Below are 12,441 nucleotides of genomic sequence, written 5' to 3'. Positions count from 1 at the left end.
AAGAACTAAACCAGTAGAAATTGTATTTGGTTTTGAGATACTAGAATTGAATAAAATGTAACATTATAGTTGGAACATGTTATCCATCATCACAACCGCCACATGGTAGACAGCAGAAACAAGAATCATCTGAGCTCCTTCACTCTTCTTGTAATGAGCATCACTATTAAATGTTATGTTACATCTTCTGCCATCAAGTTTCCACCCAAACAGCAAGCTTATTATGCATAGTCAAATTCAACTACAATAAAATATATTTAAAACCAATAAAATAGACTTTCTCCATTGTTGAGCGGAACTTTCCCCCACTCCTGTTGCTTGGCAGGGGTAGACTTCCTCTCCTCATTTCAATGCCTTTAGCTTCTGTTCCCACAAAAAGCGCATGCAAAAGCTTTTTAAACACAGGACTTTTTTAGCACTGAGGATCTCAGAGGTAGGTACAGGTGAATAGGATGGAGGGGGCAGAGGTGTGTGTGCTGGGGCACATCTCAGCATGTTCCCCTCCACTAAAAGCACTTGGGCTCAAGTCAGCTTAAAGAAAACATCTAACTGACCACTGCAATGTGTCTGCTACCTGGGAAAAAAGATACAGGTGGTGATAGATGGGTGATCATCCAAAAAAAAAAACCAACCTATTCAAAGCTTTCGGGTACATGAAATAACAGCAGCATGTTGGACTACTGCCAGCATCAAGACCCAACAAAAGATACCTAACAATAGAGCCAATTAAACTAAAAAATAAGTAAATACCCTGAAATACTACATACAGATACAACTTCAAATCCTTCTCCTATACACATCACAAAATCAAAAGACAATTTGCACCACAGAACAGCAGGAGGCCTCAATATTTGTATTCAGCTGGGGGGGGGGGGGAAGTTGAAATCTACCATTGCAGTCGAAACAGGCAGAAAAATGATGGGTAATAAATATAGTTCAAAGCCTTCAACTCCATTTTGAAGGCTCTGAATGGGAAAATAAGCTCAATTTGGAATCTTTTCTGGCCAATGGTAAAACAGGACAAGAGATCCCACACAGCACATGAAAGTAGCACTTGAAAAAAACAAAAACGACCAGAAACCAAACTCATCTTCTCAAGTCACCTTAATTTGAGAAAAACAGTGAATTCCAGAATTACTGTTCTATACTACAGATGTAGACAAAATGTGTTTCAGCACTGACAGGTGGGTGAACTTCAGCATCCCTGCTTCCAAGAGAAGAGAGATTTCCATCCAGCAGAGAAAAATGCAAAACAAAACACAAAAATCCCACCCCACACTGTACTACCATCAAGGTTCAATGTACAGAAGGGACTTGCTTTGGGTCAGCACTAAACAGTCTTCTCTGTATTGTTCCAACTGGCTACAAAAGGTTTATGAGAGTTACAAGAAAAGAGAACAAAAGACATTGTTACTTCTGGGGAAAATGACATATTCTTCAATAACATTTTAAAATAACTAAGAATAAAAAAAAAATTAAAAAGTCTTTTCTAGAATACTACTTTATTCCCCAAAACTTCACATATGGATTACTTGCTTTGCACACCTTACAGTTTTTTGAATGTTGATTTGTTTTGCATTATGAACTGCCAAAAGCAGGACAGGTGATGACATGAACAACGCCTACAAGACAATCTCCTGGGGCAAGAATGATCATTTCTTTCTACCTCTGAGGCAAGCCCTGCTTTCTACATCACTGAAAAAGCCTTCTCAGTTCCCTTTCCCTCTCCATTTTCACAGTGGGATGGGACACAGGGAAGAAGCAGAAAGCATGCAGCCATGAACCTTAAAGTTCACTGTGAAAAACAAAAAAAAAAAAAAAAAAAAAAAAAAAAAATCAGTACCAGAGCAACACTATGAACTTGGAATCAATGAAAACAAAAGTACTGTTCATCTGTGACCAACACATACTGCTTGGACACATTTCAACATAGAACTTCATTAAGTGCTTTTTGGGGCACATTAAATTCTCCCTTATTTGTTTTCACATTATAGTTTCATCCAAGACTGAAACTCATTTTGCATCTAGCACCTGATCTCTCACAAGGACTCCCTCACACAACTTCCCTTCCTTGAGGAGGAAGATTAACCCCTCAGAAGTCTTTTGCAACCCCGAGTTTTTTTTCTAAGCTAAACTCAGCCTCTTAGAAACCAACAACTAACAGATCTGTAACTTCTGCTTTTTATTTGATTTTGTCTATAAGCAAAATCGGTTTTCCTCTGTTGAAGACAATGGTATTTAAGTGGTATGAAAACAGTTTCACTCAAAACAGGCAATTAAACAAGCTGCAATGAGCTCCAATAACAATTTAAGTATGAGAAGACTATGCCAAGAGGGGCTTGACTCAAGCTAAGATGTCTAGCAACTGCTTCTTCCCCTTTCTACACATGAATATTTATTTATGTGAGCTTTAGTTCCTATTCTCCTTCTTGAACCATCAAGCCAATTGACCTGCAACAGACAGCCAAATAAATTACCAAATTAATTCTTTCAAGTGCTAAATAGGTCCGTTAGCACTTCCAAGTATTTGAAATAAATAATCCAGAAACACTAAAGAGCAGGCATTCATCTTTACCAAAAGGATCCCTCTGCCCACTTTTCCCAAGGCAGATTGGGAAACGCAGGGAAGTTTTCACGTAGTCACAGATATCCACCCAAAGTACTGCCTGCCAACCACTGTACACTGTTTTCTAATTCAGTGTTTTCAAAATGCAACCAGGGAAACCCTACCCCCATAGTATCCAAAAACAATGCCACAAGCCTTTGAAATACCTTCCTCACAACTCGCCCCATATTTGCCTCAGGCAGGTCAGCACAGCTCAGATAGTTTCTGTCCTTATCATTTTGACCTGTTGGCAGGAAGAAAGAGCAAACCACAAATGCTGTTACCATTAACCATTTTGTTTTTAGGTTAAGACTGTTTAGACAGAACATCAAGTTTATACTTTTTATCTTTTTTGTACATTTCTGCATATTATTTCACACCTTTTCCTCCTGTTCAGGCTTCATTCCCTACCCATGTGCCTTTCTGCTTGCCTGTCATTAAACCTCTTCTGCACAGTAATGGTTTATACTTTCAAATTTGCACTTCTTGTCTCCAAAGGGTATTTATCCTTTTTTAATCCACAGGACAGCTATCCTATTAATCCCACCTACTGTTCATCACCCAGCCCATCGTTCAGCACATGGGAGATGAACCAAGCCCTGCCCTGCCTGCAGGCCCCACGCATGGGAGAGGAGCCACCAAAGCCCCACTGGAAAAGGGGCTCGTGCTCCCATACCAGGCACTCAGTTGTAAACCGTTATGCTCTTCCCCAGGCTCCCTCCTAGATCCACCTCACCCCCTATACATTGACATATAGGGGAAATAAAAAAAAAAAAAAAAACCAAAAAAAACCAACAACCACAAGCCATTTGGGTTTTGAGGTTCAGGAAAGCTCTGAAGGGCTATTCTAAAATTAACAAAAAATATTATAGTCTCCAGGTATTCTCTGATAGCTCTGCAAAGAGGTGTCAAGCACAGCCCTTGAGCAGGACAGCTGACTGGGGGAAATGCAACTCCCTGGCTTTGCCTTGGGCAAGTTTACACATGTGCTTGGCACAACACAAAACAGAGTTTACCTTTTAATACAGTGATGTCCTGCACTGTCACTGGTAAAACTGACAGTGCTCTCACTGATGGCCATAAAGCTGGCATTATAGAAACCTTTTGCCAACATTCAAAGACAGAAAAATAAAGTTAGCTCCGAAGAAACAAAATAAGCTTTAAGCAAGCAAGCCTTTGTCAATTCTTTTAAGCCAATCCCACATTAAGCAAAACTACTGGCAAATACAGTCACCATAAAGTTAATTTATGTTTGAGTTCTATAACCTTGACTGAATCACTTACATTTCCTTGATGTCTTTCACAGAACAGATTTACCCCAAACACAGCTATCAAACACTGTAGGTGATACAGCCAGCAATTAAATCCCTCATTTAAGTTTACAGTATAAAAACATTAGTTCACTTTTACTTTTCTATCAACATACATTTTATGACTACAATAAATTTTGGTTAGCACATCTTTCACTTTGGAAAAAGAAACAAACATGGAGAGCAGAGAGGAAGAGCACGTTTTCATCTGGTAATTTTCTGCCCCAAGACTAACAGGGGAAAAAACAAAAGTAATTCATCCAGTACAGTTTGGCATCTGCCTGCATCTTGTATTCTGTGCAAGCACGGCCTACAAAAATCTGAAAGCCATTGATAGCTCTTGCTCATTAGATAACCCAGAACCACAGGCCAGTCTCAGAGCAGGTCAGATTTCACCCCTACCCAAAACATGCAGCCACTACTCGTTACCTCTTCCATCCCACACAGCAGAACATGTACACCCTTACGTATGCATTTCACTCATTACTAACTTGCAGCCTTGATTCGAAGTCCATGTCAACCCTATCTTGACAGACCACTGATAGAACAAGTCTGACCTCCTGACCACAAGTTTGGGAAGACAGTCAACCCCAGACAGCAGAAACCTCAAACCTGCCTCAACATCATTCTGCATGAGAAGTTTTGCTCTCCATGATGCCTACTGCTGCCCATATAGTAATTACTCAGATGCCATTAAATATGATTTTAACAACATGATATCCTCAGCTCAGAGAGCTTTTCTCATACGGCATCTCATTATGTTACTCTCTCATGTGTTCAGTCAGCCCTAGAAAGAGTAAATCTCGTATGAGTATTAAAGAAAATGTTTTCTACCACTCACTCAGGGATACGCTACCCCCTTTCCACAAGCGACTGCTTCCTCCCCACAGGTCTTGCAGACTGATTCGCACTCTTTTTTAAATAAAGCTTTACGGTATCTCTGAACATTTATAGTGCCATGACTCAGTTAAATTCTAATCAGCCTGTGAGCTGTCAGACACCGCAGGCAGGTCCCCTCAAAATAAAACAAGGAATAATATAGTCTCCAGATTCCAGAGAGATGAGGCAAAAGAGGACAACTTCCACTTCAGCCTTAAAAACAACATAATCCCCAAGCCAGAAATCCCACCGGTTTTTTCCAACACCTTCAACACGTGTCAAGCACTCCACTTGAATCCTTTTTTAAATTAAAAGCCCAGTAAATCACCGGAACACACGATCCAGGAGGGAGGTGCAGCACAGACACAAGGCTGTCTGCTCGCTACAACGCTTGCCCTTGTTTTGCCCACACCACGTTTCCTTGGGTTCCGCTGCCTTCCAACTTAATCACCCACTGACACTTACAAAGAACAGCCTCAAACAGTGAGAAAGGGTGGCTGGAAAAGGGGGAAAAATAAAATTTAAAAAAATCACCTTTAAAGGGCTTCGCGGACACAAAAAAACCCCGCGTCTAGAAAAGTAACCTTTAGTCTAGAAGGGAGAACAGCGACGTCCGTGAGGAGCCCGAGGCGATGAGAAGGCATCTTTGGGGGGCGCAGGGAGCCGAGCCCGAGCCAGCGCCGAGCGGCGGCTGCCCCTGCGCTGGCTGCGGGCCCGCAGGTGGCGGTGGCGGCGGGGCGGGCACAGCGCGCCGGGGCGGCGGCGGGGGCAGCGGCGGGGACAGCGGCATGGCCTTGTCCGCAGCCGCGGGGAGCGCGGCCGGCCTTGCCCTGCCCTGCCCGCACCGAGCGAGCGGCCCCGCGGTTCGGATGGATCATCGCGTCCGTCCCCGCGAGCGGGGCCCGGGCGCGCAGCCGGCGCTCGGCAAACACCCGCGGGTCCCGCCTCGCAACTTTTGCGTCCCCGCGGCTCGCCCCGAACCCACCGCGGCCGGGCAAACTTTGCGCCCGCCCCGGGGGGCGCGGCGGGGCTGCCCCCGGCATTGTTCGGCGGTGGCGGTGCCGCCGCCCGGCACAGCGCGGCCCCGGCCCGCCCCGCTCGGCCATTTCCCCGGCGGAACAGCGCCGCACTCACCCCGCAGCCACCGCGGCGCCTCCCGGAGCCTCCCGGGGCCGCTCCGCCCGCGGCCGCCGTGCACGCCGGTCCCGGCACGGAGCTCCGCGGCACAGCCGGGGATGGGTCCCCCGCGCTGGAGGGCAGGACGGGGCAGCGCAAGGCAGGGCAGGGCAGGACGCGCCGCCTCCCGCCACCCCCAGGTCCGCGCGTCCCCCTCCCTTCCCCCGCGCATCCCCGCGCACATACAGGGCGAGCCGAGCTCCGCTGCGCTGCTCCCCGCGGCTCGGGGCTCTGCTGCAATGCCTGCGAGGCTGACTTTCAAAGCCTAACCCGCAGCCGCGATCCTCCCTCTCCGCCTTCCACCTCGTCCGCCGCGGCGCAGCCCGGCCCCTCCCCGCGCCGCGCCATTCATCTCTACAGCCAAGTTTCTTAACCCTTTTCTAACCTCCGGCGCTGGGAGGGAGCGAGGGAGGGAAGCGGGGCGGGATGCAGAGATGCGCCCCCCGCCCCGCCCGGGAGGGCACGGCAGCACGTACGCGAATCGCATCCCCTCCTGCCCTCGCCAGTTAATGGCACTGAAGGCGTAGAGCCCCTGGAAACAAACTTACGAGCTACAGGACCGGAAGACCCGTATTTAATGAACACAGCGGTGGCTTAAAAATAACACTTTCTTGTTCCTTTTTTTTTCTTCAGCTCCCCTGAACGTGAGGGTCGGAGAGGGGGCGTTTTCAGTGTTGTTAATTCTTGTCGGTTCCGATCTTGTGTTTTCAGCCTTTCCTCCGAAAAACGCGCGCTAGAAACTTTTTAGTATTATTAGTAGTAGTATTATTTTGAAGGAAACGCCGGGATGCTCCCGGTAGCGCCCGGCAGCCACACGGGGAGGGAGCGGCCCCGACACCTGCTACTGCTCCCGGGCGGGCTCTGTCCCGGCCCTGCCAGCTCGGCACGGCTCCTTATCCTCGGCCCCAGCTTCCCGGGAGCAGAGAGCATCCCTCCCGGCTGGAGCCAGGGCAGCCCGCGGTCTCTGTGCCGCACGGGAAGGAAGGGAGGCGGGGGTAGACCCCCGGCACCCCGCGGGAGCAGTGCCAGGGGAGGGGGCAAAACCATCAAAGCCATGCTGTCTGCCCACGTGGCAAATAAATATAATTTGGGAGCTAAAAACAGAGGTGGGCAGAGCTTCCAGGAAGAGTCAGCCCTCCATTTTGGTAGGTGGCATCCCCAAAATCTCTCCTGTCAGAAATTGCACTAAATGTCAAATTGTTCTTTAGAATTTGCTCCCACCAAAGAAGGGAGTACCCAGAGGCTACAAAGTGCAGGCGACCTCCATCACACCTCCTGTGCGCCTGTATTTAACAAACGTCTCGACGCGTCGCATGCTGTCTGCCGTACGCTTTACAGAACACTTCATGATACTTTACTTCTGGAAGTCAAAGACTGAGGAAAAGAAACAAATCTGTCTGCAAGTCACATATAAACTGCGTGATAATTTCTTCATTAACACATGCGGACATTTTAGTTTTAAAAAGCAGGTAAAATAAACGATCTATTCAAGCATCTTTTTAGTAAGAGACTAGTATCGTTAAAGAACAGGAATTTCCACTTTAAAGGAAGCAAAACTGAGTCACATTTGTGAAAAGCTAAATATATTAACCTGGAAATACCATGAATGAAAGTAGATGTAGGAATGTTAAGCAAAACCTCCTTCACTTTGGAATGTACAGGCTTAGAGTGGAGCTAGTAATGTATTACTTGACCTATTTTTTAAGCCAATGAAAGATTTAGGTTAACTTCATCATCATGTGTTTTTAACCACTTTCTTCCAGACATGCAGGCGCATTTTCTAAAGCCCTTGCATGTCACCGTGTTTATACAACCTCTTTTTTTGACACCATGTCTCATAATATAACCTGATCATGCTTCCATCAAAACAGTAAGTTTTGCTCTTCATTTCCATAGTAGCTTCATTAGCAAATTCTGATCGTAAAGAAATTATCTTCAATTTTTCCATTTCATAAAGAATCTTCATCTCAATTTTTTTTTTCAATGCTAAGCAGCTGAATTATCAAGGGAAAAAAAAATTCTCATTACTGCAGCAATTTATCTGCTATTTCAATCAAGAATGTGTAGTAGAGACCTCTTTCATTCTTAACCTTAGGGAACATGTTACGTAGATGAGAGACCTACAAAATGAGGAATCTTGGACAAGTAACAGAAAAAAAGTGCATGTAGAGTATTTCTTAAAATCATTGTTGTTAGGTAACACAGTACCCTGGGGTCACAAGTTTCAGTAAGTTACAATCAACTGAGACTGATGCAATGTATAGAACTAGTAGGTTATTTCCAACTTTTAATATTTGTATCACACTGAGTTGTGCCACTTGTCCATATTTACTTAACTATGACAATTCAAACAATATACAAAATAAACACTCCATAGAAGTAAAGGAAAAATTTCACACAGTGAAATCCACCTCTCAAGAAACATGAGAGTACTGATGTGTATTTGTTGGTCCTTCCCCTGCATTCTTCAACCAAAATTAAACACACACTCACTCCCGAGCACAAAAGACAAACATCTATGGAGGTACCTATCTGTCATCAGTGGGTGGTGTTTATGACTTCACTTTGTTACAGATATTACAAAATTGGACTTTTTTTCAATTTTTTTCTTTAAATGGAACTCATGCCTTTAAAGGGAACTCATCCCTATAAAATACCTTTAAATGACAGGCCAATTATGACAGGAAAGCAAAAACTACCTTTGGATTAGTCTTGGAAAACAGGTTTATAGAGTTTAGATTAGACCTTATTCTCAGAATTGCAAGCACTTAGTGAAGAGCCATTGGTGTTATACTTCAGTATATCAAGGGACCACTTCTTTTTATATTTAGAAAAATATTTAATAATAGACACTTTACTTTAAAAACGTTAACAGAAAATCTCCAGATAGAAAGGTACCTTTTTGACCTAGTAGGAATTCTATCAAAATCAGAATATACTTGTGATTCTGACATTCTAAAAATACAAAATTAATCTGTGTGACCACTTAAAAAATGGTTACATACATAGTGGATGTACCCAAAACTTTTCTTTGATGACTTTGATGATTGCAATAGTACATTGAAAAATTATGAACAAAGCTACACTTTCGGTAACAAACTTTGTCTTTAACTTGCAGAAGTAGAACACATTGGTCTGTGCCATATGGCAAAAAAAAAACAGGTAGTATTCATAAAAGGAAAAGGAAAATGCTATTATATTGTTCCAAAACATTTTTAAGCTAATGCTAGCCTATTTTTAAATTACATAAAGTGCTTTGAAGAGCTTTGGAGAATTACAGTTGCTCTTATTTTCATTTTCCTTTAAGGTTATCTCAGCCTCTCAAAAAACTAACTGCTCTGAAACTACCTTTTTTCAATCAAAATAATTATGGCCTTGCTTTATGACATCCAATCATGATATGAAAGGCTTAGGATGGGTTGAGAAGGTAGCTAGCTTTACAGAAATGCATTTCCAGACTAAATCTTCCTCTAAAATAGTTTGTCAGCCTTGCATAGACAAATAATGAAATTCCATCCTTGACTCAGCCTAGTTCAATTCATGTAATATGTCAGATTACCCACTATTTCGAAGGTGCCTTCACAGAGGATTAAATCACCTAGTATTCCTAGTAGGCACACACACACACAAAAGAACCACACAAAACCAACCAAACAAGCAAACAAAAATCAAACAAAAAACCTCAAAAACAATCAGAAAAGGAAAAGGAATCATTATGATTCCTATTTATTCATGACTTCAAAAGAGGTTTGCCTAAGTAAGTGATAATGATGTGACAGTGTTCATCCATAAATCAGCAGTAGTAGGGTGGTTTGTCTGCCATTCTTTAGGAGTACTATCTAGGACTAACTGAAATCAGCAGGAACCCTACAAGTGTCATCAGAGGAAGAACTGGTCCAGGGAAGGGTTTACCACAGGGCATATCTTGTTTTGTTCTTGACAGCAACAAGTCTGCAACTGTTGGTGCTGGAGTTCAATTACACAATAACATATAAAGGAAAGAGTAATGTACTCTTTATATAGCTGAAAAGTACCAAGAGTACACAATGCTTGCTGCTTTATCTACCTACAGTTAAAATTATAAAGGAATTTGTATGCATACATAACTCATATCATTCCCCACTGGTGCTGTTTTCCACTTCCTTTTTCTTCTTTTAATTACAAATTTTACTTACATTTCTACAAGTACTTCGAAGCAGGTCATCTGAGAGAAATGTACCCTTAGCGACTCAAGTTCTTTTTTTTTTCTGCATTATTTAAAAGTAGACTTTAGATCGTGACTATTTGTTCTAAGAGTAATAGGCAAAGGACCAGATGCTGGAGTCTTTTCAATTACAAAAACATTTAAAGACAGCTGTACCATATAAACTCTCATGGAGGAATCATATGCTTGCAGCATCTGGTGATTTTTGGCCATGCCTCTAGTACGCCATATCTGTTCTGAGGCATGAGAGGGAAGAGGCTTATTTGGCCATATGTGATTTTGGGATAGGTGTATGCATTTTTTAACCACACACAGGAACTAACACTTCAGGTCTTATATTTGGTGGTAGGAAATAAACACTGCTCTCAGCCCCTTTAAAACCTTCCATGGAAGAGTCAAAGGGGTGTATGCTAAGTTGATATGACTACTTTACATTAATTATTTTACCAGAATAAAATACTGATGTTTTTATTCAGAAGAACACACCCCATACTAGTGCATTTTCTGCTATTTCATCCCACTTACACAAACAACTATTCAAAGTATATTTCTGAGAACATTGTTCTGATGAGTCACATTCCTGGTTTGAGAGCACATCCAGAAAATAACCATGCTGGAGTCATGGCTTATAAACTGGCATGAAAAAACACCTGTAGTGCAGGTATTACACTACATAAACACTGTTACTCCTATGGGTTGATGGCAATGCAAAGGTAACATTTAAGGTTATATGCACATAGTTGAAACTGTTCAGAACATTGATTTTCCTTTCAGAATTCATGTTTCCCTCTTTCCTTTGACAGAGATGTTCCTTATGTCAGCAGTAACAGATTGAATGAGGACTGAAGAATCTTGCCCTCTCTCACACTAGCACTCAGAAGTTACTCTAAGTAACAATTTTGTCTCACAGCCCCATTTTTCTGGCTGGCTAACATGGGATCTGGGTAATCCTTTGTCGTGGTTCTCATGATGACACAAGCCATGTTGTTGAAACAGTATGTTCTAAAATAAAATGAACAGTACGTACAAATTATACATACACAATCTGGCAGCCAGTACCACATTGCAAATGAATAAAGTTCTGAAAGGACCATTAGGAAGCACCTAAAAAATGAAGATAAAGTGTCCTGTGTTTGCCCTTCAAAATAATGCAGGTACTGGGCAAATGTTTTTAAACATATGAACAATTTAATTAGATATTAAAATTGCTGTAATATTCTTTAGTACAAATGATACTAAGAGCTCTGACTCGAGTACAGGAAACTGCTGTGTTAAGCTGAACTGTGCATCTCATGTATTTTTATTAAATATTATTTCCCTCCTCATATATTAGCTTATGTACAACTATGAAATTCTGAAGGAAAACCTGCCTTCTTTGTCTAGGTACCCAAAAGAGGACTGTTTTAAAACCTTGGTCCCAGTTCTGAGGATTAAATATTCTCAAAAAATTGATGCTTACCTACCTAACATCATAGATTTAATCACAAGTTATTAATGTTTCTGTTTACATACAGGTGCCTACAGAGAAAATCCATTTTAATTGTGTATCAAAAAACTTAAGGAACTGAAATCACTGGTCAGTGTAACCTTAGATAAGTTTCTGCTTGATTATATTTTATATGATGAGCTTATCAGAATCAAATTAGCTGTGTTTTTATAACTGATCCAACTATATATCTTTGCATGTTTTTATTAGCACACAAATATTTAGGTTTTATTAGGAGGCATTAGCCTCACTAAATATTAGATATATAAATCCAGCTTTGATGCTGCTGATCATCATCCACTAGTTTACATCTGACATAAAACTGTCAAGGCATAGGAATGACTCAACTCACCATAAAACAGAAAGCAACAATTATGTTCACCTAAGTTACATCCCCTCATGGAGCTGGGAAATTTTTCTTGCAACTTTTTGCATATATTTCAGAGAACTGCCTAGCCAAGATTAGTCTTGCTTTGAAAGGAGTGAGACCATGAGGATACTTCTATTTATAAACAGGAGATACAATACCCTGTTTCTATATATGTAATTCTAACTTTGAAATAATTGCATCTCTTTTATTCTTGTCTGACATATGATTTCAAAAAAATGAGGTATTTTCTGTGGAAAAGAGAATTCATTCTGAGTTTTGATGACTTAGCACAGAGAATATCTGGGTTACATTCTTCAATTGAACAACATCCATTTTGCTGCATTACAATGGCAGAAAAAATATTTTAAAATGGAGAAAATAATTACATTTTGTTAATAATTTGAAAGTTTA

General features: G+C 42.0%; 1 protein-coding gene across 8 annotated transcripts in view; it reads right to left on the bottom strand.

The window, feature by feature from the left end:
- The window catches only part of NRIP1 (nuclear receptor interacting protein 1), a 97,420-nt gene that overhangs the window by 68,318 nt on the left and 16,661 nt on the right, over nt 1-12,441 (bottom strand). For 2 of the 8 annotated variants that reach the window (XM_071563153.1, XM_071563226.1), the window contains exon 1: nt 6,157-6,290. The exons of 3 other annotated variants lie outside the window; for them this stretch is intronic. The gene's annotated coding sequence lies outside the window, so the exon portion shown is untranslated. Of the gene's footprint in view, nt 1-2,772; nt 2,795-5,328; nt 5,427-5,928; nt 6,025-6,156; nt 6,291-12,441 lie in introns of those variants that run through there. 3 more of the 8 variants (XM_071563208.1, XM_071563193.1, XM_071563197.1) reach the window with 3 other exon arrangements.

This window comes from Pithys albifrons, chromosome 1 (genome assembly GCF_047495875.1).
Source record: "Pithys albifrons albifrons isolate INPA30051 chromosome 1, PitAlb_v1, whole genome shotgun sequence".
NCBI classification, from domain to species: domain Eukaryota; kingdom Metazoa; phylum Chordata; class Aves; order Passeriformes; family Thamnophilidae; genus Pithys; species Pithys albifrons.
Note: the sequence above shows the minus strand (reverse complement) of the source record. Positions and strands in the feature narration are given on the sequence as shown.